The sequence below is a fragment of the Schistocerca gregaria genome, unplaced genomic scaffold (assembly GCF_023897955.1).
Source record: "Schistocerca gregaria isolate iqSchGreg1 unplaced genomic scaffold, iqSchGreg1.2 ptg000480l, whole genome shotgun sequence".
Classification (NCBI taxonomy): domain Eukaryota; kingdom Metazoa; phylum Arthropoda; class Insecta; order Orthoptera; family Acrididae; genus Schistocerca; species Schistocerca gregaria.
Genome location: NW_026061890.1, coordinates 2,434,512 through 2,445,085, shown reverse-complemented (window position 1 = coordinate 2,445,085; position 10,574 = coordinate 2,434,512).

The window sequence follows — 10,574 nt, the reverse complement described above, 5'->3', positions numbered from 1 at the left end:
TGATGAAACACAGAAATTGCATCGGGATTGAATACAACAGTCACCATGCGCACTTTCCTCCATGGGAGTAATGTCTCAAACAGTCTACGATTTGATCGTTCCCTGGAAGACCAGTAGTAGTTTCTGATGCACATCTGGAGGCATTCTGTAATCTGTGGATTATAAGACTGTTGACGAAACACAGAAATTGCATCGGGATGGAATACAACAGTCACCATGCGCACTTTCCTCCATGGGAGTAATGTCTCTAACAGTCTACACTTTGATCGTTCCCTGGAAGAGCAGTAGTAGTTTCCGATGCACATCTGGAGGCGTTATGTAATCTGTGGACTATCAGACTGTTGATGAAACACAGAAATTCCATCGGAATTGAATACAACAGTCACCATGCGCACTTTCCTCCAAGGGAGTAATGTCTCCTACAGTCTACTATTTAACCGTTCCCTGGAAGACCAGAAGTATTTTCCGATGCACAACTGGAGGCATTCTGTAATCTGTGGACTATCACAGTGTCGATGAAACACAGGAATTGCATCGCGAATGAATACAAGAGTCACCATGCGCACTTTCCTCCATGGGAGTAATGTCTCAAACAGTCTACGCTTTGATCGTTCCATGGAAGACCAGTATTAATTTACGATGGACATCTGGTGGCATTCTGTAATCTGTGGACCATCAGAGTGTTGATGAAACACAGAAATTGCATCGGGATTGAATACAACAGTCACCACGCGCACTTTCCTCCACGGGAGTAATGTCTCAAACAGTCTACGCTTTGATCGTTCCCTGGAAGAACACTAGTAGTTTCCGATGCACATCTGGTGGCATTCTGTAATCTGTGGACTATCAGAGTATTGATGAAACACAGAAATTGCATCGGGATTGAATACAACTGTCACCATGAGCACTTTCCTCAATGTGAGTAATGTCTCAAACAATTTACGTTTTGATCGTTCCCTGGAAGACCAGTAGTAGTTTCCGATTCACATCTGGAGGCATTCTGTAAACTGTGGACCATCAGAGTGTTGATGAATCACAGCAATTGCGTCGGGATTGAATTCACCATGCGCACTTTCCTCCAGCGGAGTAATGTCTCAAACAGTCTACGCTTTGATTGTTCTCTGGAAGACCAGTAGTAGTTTCCGGTGCACATCTGGTGGCATTTTGTAATCTGTGGACTATCAGAGTGTTGATGAAACACAGAAATTGCATCGGGATTGAATACAACAGTCACCATGCGCACTTTCCTCCACCGGAGTAATGTCGCAAACAGTCTACGATTTGATCGTTCCCTGGAAGACCAGTAGTAGTTTCCGATGCACATCTGGTGGCATTCTGTAATCTGTGGACTATCAGAGTGTTGATGAAACACAGAAATTGCATAGGGATTGAATACAACAGTCGCCATGCGCACTTTCCTCCATGGGAGTAGTGTCTCAAACAGTCTACGCTTTGATCGTTCCCTTCAAGACCAGTAGTAGTTTCCGATGCACATCTGGAGGCATTCTGTAATCTGTGGACTATCAGAGTGTTGATGAACCACAGGAATTGCATTTGGATTAAATACAACAGTAACCATGCGCACTTTCCTCCATGGCGAGCAATGTCTCAAACAGACTACGCTTTGATCGTTCCCTGGGAGACCAGTAGTAGTTTCCGATGCACATCTGGAGGCATTCTGTAATCTGTTGACCTTCAAAGTGTTGATTAAACACAGAAATTGCATCGGGATTGAATACAGCAGTCACCATGCGCACTTTTCTCCATGGGAGTAATGTTTCAAATCGTCTACGTTTTGATCGTTCCCTGGAAAACCAGTGGTAGCTTACGATGGACATCTATAGGCATTCTGTAATCTGTGGACTATCAGAGTGTTGATGAAACACAGAAATTGCATCGGGATTGAATACAACAGTCACCATGGGCACTTTCCTCCATGGGGGTAATGTCTCAAACAGTCTACGATTTGATCGTTCCTGGAAGACCAGTAGTAGTTTCCGATGCACATCTGGTGGCATTCTGTAATCTGTGGTCTATCAGAGTGTTGATGAAACACAGAAATTGCATCGGGATTGAATACAACAGTCACCATCCGCACTTTCCTCAGTGTGAGTAATGTCTCATTTAATTTACGCTTTAATCGTTCCCTGGAAGACCAGTAGTAGTTTCCGATGCACATCTGGTGGCATTCTGTAATCTGTGGACTATCAGAGTGTTGATGAAACACAGAAATTGCATTGGGATGAATTCACCATGCGCACTTTCCTCCACCGAAGTAGTGGTTCAAATGGCTCTGAGCACTATGGAACTCAACTGCTGAGGTCATCAGTCCCCTAGAACTTAGAACTACTTAAACAGAACTAACCTAAGGACATCACACACAACCATGCCCGAGGCAGGATTCGAACCTGCAACCGTAGCAGTCGCCCGGTTCCGGACTGCGCGCCTAGAACCGCGAGACAACCGCGGCCGGCGAAGTAGTGTCTCAAACAGTCTACGCTTTGATCGTTCCTGGAAACCAGTAGTAGTTTCCGGTGCTCATCTGGTGGCATTCTGTAATCTGTGGACTATGAGAGTGTTGATGAAACACAGAAATTGCATCGGGATTGAATACAACAGTCACCATGCGCACTTTCCTCCACGGGAATAATGTCTGAAACAGTCTACGCTTTAATGGTTCCCTGGAAGACCAGTAGTAGTTTCAGATGCACGTCTGGTGGCATTCTGTAATCTGTGGACTATCAGAGTGTTGATGAAACACTGAAATTGCATCGCGATTGAATACAAAAGTCACCATACGCACTTTCCTCCATGGGAGTAATGTCTCAAACAGTCTACGCTTTGATCGTTCCCTGGAAGACAAGTATTAGTTTGCGATGGACATCTGGTTTCATTCTGTAATCTGTGGACCATCAGAGTGTTGATGAAACACAGAAATTGCATCGGGATTGAATACAACAGTCACCACGCGCACCTTCCTCCTCGGGAGTCATGTCTCAAACAATCTACGCTTAGATCGTTCCCTGGAAGACAACTATTAGTTTCCGATGCACATCTGGTGGCATTCTGTAATCTGTGGACTATCAGAGTGTCGATGAAACACAGAAATTGCATCGGGTTTGAATACAACAGTCACCATTCGCACTTTCCTCCATGGGAGTAATGTCTCAAACAGTCCACGCTTTGATCGTTCCCTGGAAGACCAGTAGTAGTTTCCGATGCACATCTGGTGGCATTCTGTAATCTGTGGACTATCAGAGTATTGATGAAACACAAAAAATGGCATCGGGATTGAATACAATAGTCACCATGCGCACTTTCGTCAATGTGAGTAATGTCTCAAACAATTTACGTTTTGATCGTTCCCTGGAAGACCAGTAGTAGTTTCCGATGCACATCTGGTGGCATTCTGTAATCTGTGAACTATCATTGTGTGGATGAAACAGAGAAATTGCATCGGGATTGAATTCACCATGCGCACTTTCCTCCACCAGAGGATTGTCTCAAACAGTATACGCTTTGATTGTCCTCTGGAAGACCAGTACTAGTTTCTGGTGCACATCTGGTGGCATTCTGCAATCTTTGGACTATCAGAGTGTTGATGAAACACAGAAATTGCATTGGGATTAAATACAACAGTAACCATGCGCACTTTCCTCCATGGCGAGCAATGTCTCAAACAGACTACGCTTTGATCGTTCCCTGGAAGACCAGTAGTAGTTTCCGATGCACATCTGGAGGCATTCTGTAATCTGTTGACCTTCAAAGTGTTGATTAAACACAGAAATTGCATCGGGATTGAATACAGCAGTCACCATGCGCACTTTTCTCCATGGGAGTAATGTTTCAAATAGTCTACGTTTTGATCGTTCCCTGGACAACCAGTGGTAGCTTACGATGGACATCTATAGGCATTCTGTAATCTGTGGACTATCAGAGAGTTGATGAAACACAGAAATTGCATTGGGATTGAATACAACAGTCACCTTGCGCACCTTTCTCCATGGGAGTAATGTCTCAAACAGTCTACGCTTTGATCGTACCCTGGAAGACCAGTAGTAGTTTCCGATGCACATCTGGAGGCATTCTGTAATCTGTGGACTATAAGACTGTTGATGAAACACAGAAATTGCATCGGGATTGAATACAACAGTCACCATGGGCACTTTCCTCCATGGGGGTAATGTCTCAAACAGTCTACGATTTGATCGTTCCTGGAAGACCAGTAGTAGTTTCCGATGCACATCTGGTGGCATTCTGTAATCTGTGGTCTATCAGAGTGTTGATGAAACACAGATAATGTATCGGGATTAAATACAACAGTCACCATGCGCACTTTCCTCCATGGTAGTAATGACTCAAACAGTCTACGATTTGATCGTTCCCTGGAAGACCAGTAGTAGTTTCCGATGCACATCTGGAGGCATTCTGTAATCTGTGGATTATAAGACTGTTGATGAAAGACAGAAATTGCATCGGGATGGAATACAACAGTCACCATGCGCACCTTCCTCCATGGGAGTAATGTCTCAAACAGTCTACGCTTTGATCGTTCCCTGGAAGACCAGTAGTAGTTTCCGATGCACATCTGGAGGCATTCTGTAATCTGTGGACTATCAGACTGTTGACGAAACACAGAAATTCCATCGGAATTGAATACAACAGTCACCATGCGCACTTTCCTCCAAGGGAGTAATGTGTCCAACTGTCTACAATTTAACCGTTCCCTGGAAGACCAGAAGTATTTTCCGATGCACAACTGGAGGCATTCTGTAATCTGTGGACTATCAGAGTGTCGATGAAACACAGGAATTGCATCGCGAATGAATACAACAGTCACCATGCGCACTTTCCTCCATGGGAGCAATGTCTCAAATAGTCTACGCTTTGATCGTTCCATGGAGGACCAGTATTAATTTCCGATGGACATCTGGTGGCATTCTGTAATCTGTGGACCATCAGAGTGTTGATGAAACACAGAAATTGCATCGGGATTGAATACAACAGGCACCACGCGCACTTTCCTCCATGGGAGTAATGTCTCAAACAGTCTACGACTTGATCGTTCCCTGGAAGACCAGAAGTAGTTTCCGATGCACATTTGGTGGCATTCTGCAATCTGTGGACTATCAGAGTGTTGATGAAACACAGAAATTGCATCGGGATTGAATAAAACTGTCACCATTCGCACTTTCTTATATGGGAGTAATGTCTCAAATAGTCCACGTTTGATCGTTCCCTGGCAGACCAGTAGTAGTTTCCGATGCACAGCTGGTGGCATTCTGTAATCTGTGGACTATCAGAGTATTGATGAAACACAGAAATTGCGTCGGGATTGAATACAACTGTCACCATGAACACATTCCTCAATGTGAGTTATGTCACAAACAATTTACGTTCTGATCGTTCCCTGGAAGACCAGTAGTAGTTTCCGAAGCACATCTGGAGGCATTCTGTAATCTGTGGACTATCAGAGTGTTGATGAACCACAGAAATTGGATTGGGATTAAATACAACAGTCACCATGCGCACTTTCCTCCATGGCGAGCAATGTCTCAAACAGACTACGCTTTGATCGTTCCCTGGAAGACCAGTACTAGTTTCCGATGCACATCTGGTGGCATTCTGTAATCTGTGGACTATCAGAGTGTTGATGAAACACAGAAATTGCATTGGGATGAATTCAACATGCGCACTTTCCTCCACTGGCGTAATGTCTCAAACAGTCTACGATTTAATTGTTCTCCGGAAGACCAGTGGTAGTTTCCGATGCACATCTGGTAGCATTTTGTAATCTGTGGACTATCAGAGTGTTGATGAAACACAGAAATTCCATCGGAATTGAATACAACAGTCACCATGCGCACTTTCCTCCAAGGGAGTAATGTGTCCAACTGTCTACAATTTAACCGTTCCCTGGAAGACCAGAAGTATTTTCCGATGCACAACTGGAGGCATTCTGTAATCTGTGGACTATCAGAGTGTCGATGAAACACAGGAATTGCATCGCGAATGAATACAACAGTCACCATGCGCACTTTCCTCCATGGGAGCAATGTCTCAAACAGTCTACGATTTGATCGTTCCATGGAGGACCAGTATTAATTTCCGATGGACATCTGGTGGCATTCTGTAATCTGTGGACCATCAGAGTGTTGATAAAACACAGAAATTGCATCGGGATTGAATACAACAGGCACCACGCGCACTTTCCTCCATGGGAGTAATGTCTCAAACAGTCTACGACTTCATCGTTCCCTGGAAGACCAGAAGTAGTTTCCGATGCACATTTGGTGGCATTCTGCAATCTGTGGACTATCAGAGTGTTGATGAAACACAGAAATTGCATCGGGATTGAATACAACTGTCACCATTCGCACTTTCTTATATGGGAGTAATGTCTCAAATAGTCCACGTTTGATCGTTCCCTGGCAGACCAGTAGTAGTTTCCGATGCACAGCTGGTGGCATTCTGTAATCTGTGGACTATCAGAGTATTGATGAAACACAGAAATTGCGTCGGGATTGAATACAACTGTCACCATGAACACATTCCTCAATGTGAGTTATGTCACAAACAATTTACGTTCTGATCGTTCCCTGGAAGACCAGTAGTAGTTTCCGAAGCACATCTGGAGGCATTCTGTAATCTGTGGACTATCAGAGTGTTGATGAACCACAGAAATTGGATTGGGATTAAATACAACAGTCACCATGCGCACTTTCCTCCATGGCGAGCAATGTCTCAAACAGACTACGCTTTGATCGTTCCCTGGAAGACCAGTACTAGTTTCCGATGCACATCTGGTGGCATTCTGTAATCTGTGGACTATCAGAGTGTTGATGAAACACAGAAATTGCATTGGGATGAATTCAACATGCGCACTTTCCTCCACTGGCGTAATGTCTCAAACAGTCTACGATTTAATTGTTCTCCGGAAGACCAGTAGTAGTTTCCGATGCACATCTGGTAGCATTTTGTAATCTGTGGACTATCAGAGTGTTGATGAAACACAGAAATTGCATCGGGATTGAATACAATAGTCACCATGCGCACTTTCCTCCACCGGAGTAATGTCTCAAACAGTCTACGCTTTGATCGTTCCCTGGAAGACCAGCAGTAGTTTCCGATGCACATCTGGTGGCAATCTGTAATCTATGGACTATCAGAGTTTTGATGAAACACAGAAATTGCATCGGCATTGAATACAACAGTCACCATGCGCACTTTCCTCCATGGAAGTAATGTCTCAAACAGTCTACGCTTTGATCGTTCCCTGGAAGACCAGTATTAGTTTCCGATGCACATCTGGTGGCATTCTGTAATCTGTGGACCATCAGAGTATTGATGAAACACAGAAATTGCATCGGGATTAAATACAACAGTCACCACGCGCACTTTCCTCAGCGGGAGTAATGTCTCAAACAGTCTACGCTTTGATCGTTCCCTGGAAGACCAGTAGAGGTTTCCGATGCACATCTGGTGGCATTCTGTAATCTGTGGTCTATCAGAGTGTTGATGAAACACAGAAAATGCATCGGGATTAAATACAATAGTCACCATGCGCACTTTCCTCCATGGGAGTAATGTCTCAAACAGTCTACGATTTGATCGTTCCATGGAAGACCAATAGTAGTTTCCGATGCACGTCTGGAGGCATTCTGTAATCTGTTAACTATAAGACTGTTGATGAAACACAGAAATTGCATCTGGATGGAATACAACAGTCACCATGCGCACTTTCCTCCAAGGGAGTAATGTCTCCAACAGTCTACGATTTAATCGTTCCCTGGAAGACCAGAAGTAGTTTCCGATGCACAACTGGAGGCATTCTGTAATCTGTGGACTATCAGAGTGTTGATGAAACACAGGAATTGCATCGGGAATGAATACAACAGTCACCATGCTCACTTTCCTCCATGGGAGTAATGTCTCAAACAGTCTACGCTTTGATCGTTCCATGGATGACCAGTATTAATTTCCGATGGACATCTGGTGGCATTCTGTAATCTGTGGACCATCAGAGTGCTGATGAAACACAGAAATTGCATCGTGATTGAATACAACAGTCACCACGCGCACTTTCCTCCATGGGAGTAATGTCTCAGACAGTCTACGCTTTGATCGTTCCCTGGGAGACCACTAGTAGTTTCCGATGCACATCTGGTGGCATTCTGTAATCTGTGGACTATCAGAGTGTTGATGAAACACAGAAATTGCATCGGGATTGAATGCAACAGTCACCATTCGCACTTTCTTATATGGGAGTAATGTCTCAAATAGTCCACGCTTTGATCGTTCCCTGGCTGACCAGTAGTAGTTTCCGATGCACATCTGGTGGCATTCTGTAATCTCTGGACAATCAGAGTACTGATGAAACACAGAAATTGCATCGGGATTGAATACAACTGTCACCATGCGCACTTTCCTCAATGTGAGTAATGTCTCAAACAATTTACGTTTTGATCGTTCCCTGGAAGACTAGTAGTAGTTTCTGATGCACATCTGGTGGCATTCTGTAATCTGTGGACTATCAGAGTGTTGATGAAACACAGAAATTGCATCGGGATTGAATTAACCATGCCCACTTTCCTCCACCGGAGTAATGTCTCAAACAGTCTACGCTTTGATTGTTCTCTGGAAGAGCAGTAGTAGTTTCCGATGCACATCTGGTTGCATTCTGTAATCTGTGGACTATCGGAGTGTTGATGAAACACAGAATTTGAACTGGGATTGAATACAACAGTCACCATGCGCACTTTCCTCCATGGGAGTAATGTCTCAAACAGTCTACGCTTTGATCAATCCCTGGAAGACCAGTAGTAGTTTCCGATGTACATCTGGTGGCATTCTGTAATCTGTGGACTATCAGAGTGTTGATGAAACACGGAAATTGCATCGGGATTGAATGCAACAGTCACCATTCGCACTTTCTTATATGGGAGTAATGTCTCAAATAGTCCACGCTTTGATCGTTCCCTGGCTGACCAGTAGTAGTTTCCGATGCACATCTGGTGGCATTCTGTAATCTCTGGACTATCAGAGTATTGGTGAAACACAGAAATTGCATCGGCATTGAATACAACAGTCACCATGCGCACTTTCCTCCATGGGAGTAATGTCTCAAACAGTCTACGCTTTGATCGTTCCTGGAAGACCAGTAGTAGTTTCCGGTGTACATCTGGTGGCATTCTGTAATCTTTGGACTATCAGACTGTTGATGAAACACAGAAATTGCATCGGGATTAAATACAACAGTCACGATGCACACTTTCCTTCATGGGAGTAATGTCTCAAACAGTCTACGCTTTGATCGTTCCCTGGAAGACCAGTAGTAGTTTCTGATGCACATCTGGAGGCATTCTGTAATCTGTGGGCTATAAGACTGTTGATGAAACACAGAAATTGCATCGGGATTGAATACAACAGTCACCATGCGCACTTTCCTCCATGGGAGCAATGTCTCAAAGAGTTTAGGCTCTGATCGTTCCCTGGAAGACCAGTAGTAGTTTGCGATGCACATCTGGTGGCATTCTGTAATCTGTGGACTATCTGAGTATTGATGAAACACAGAAATTGCATCGGGATTGAATTCACCATGCGCACCTTCCTCCACCGGAGTAATTTCTCAAACAGTCTACGCTTTGATTGTTCTCTGGAAGACCAGTAGTAGTTTCCAATGCACATCTGGTGGCATTTTGTAATCTGTGGACTATCAGAGAGTTGATGAAACACAGAAATTGCATCGGGATTGAATACAACAGTCACCATGCGCACTTTCCTCCACTGGAGAAATGTCTCAAACAGTCTACACTTTGATCGGTCCCTTTAAGACCAGTAGTAGTTTCCGATGCACATCTGGTGCCATTCTGTAATCTGTGGACTATCAGAGTGTTGATGAAACACAGAAATTGCATCGGCATTAAATAAGACAGTCACCATGCGCACTTTCCTCCATGGGAGTAATGTCTCAAACAGTCTACGCTTTGATCGTTCCCTTCAAGACCAGTAGTAGTTTCCGATGCACATCTGGAGGCATTCTGTAATGTGTGGACTATCAGAGTGTTAATGAAACACAGAAATTGCATCGGGATTGAATACAACAGTCACCATCCGCACTTTCTTCCATGGGAATAATGTCTCAAACAGCCTACGATTTGATCGTTCCCTGGAAGACCAGTAGTAGTTTCCGATGCACATCTGGAGGCATTCTGTAATCTGTGGACTATAAGACTGTTGATGAAACACAGAAATTGCATCGGGATTGAATACAACAGTCACCATGCGCACTTTCCTCCATGGGAGTAATGTCTCAAACAGTCTACGCTTTGATCGTTCCCTGGAAGACCAGTAGTAGTTTCCGATGCACATCTGGAGGCATTCTGTAATCTGTGGACTATCAGACTGTTGATGAAACACAGAAATTCCATCGGGATTAAACACAACAGTCACCATGCGCACTTCCCTCCGTGGGAGTAATGTCTCAAACAGTCTACGCTTTGATCGTTCCCTGTAAGACCAGAAGTAGTTTCCGATGCACAACTGGAGGCATTCTGTAATCTGTGGACTATCAG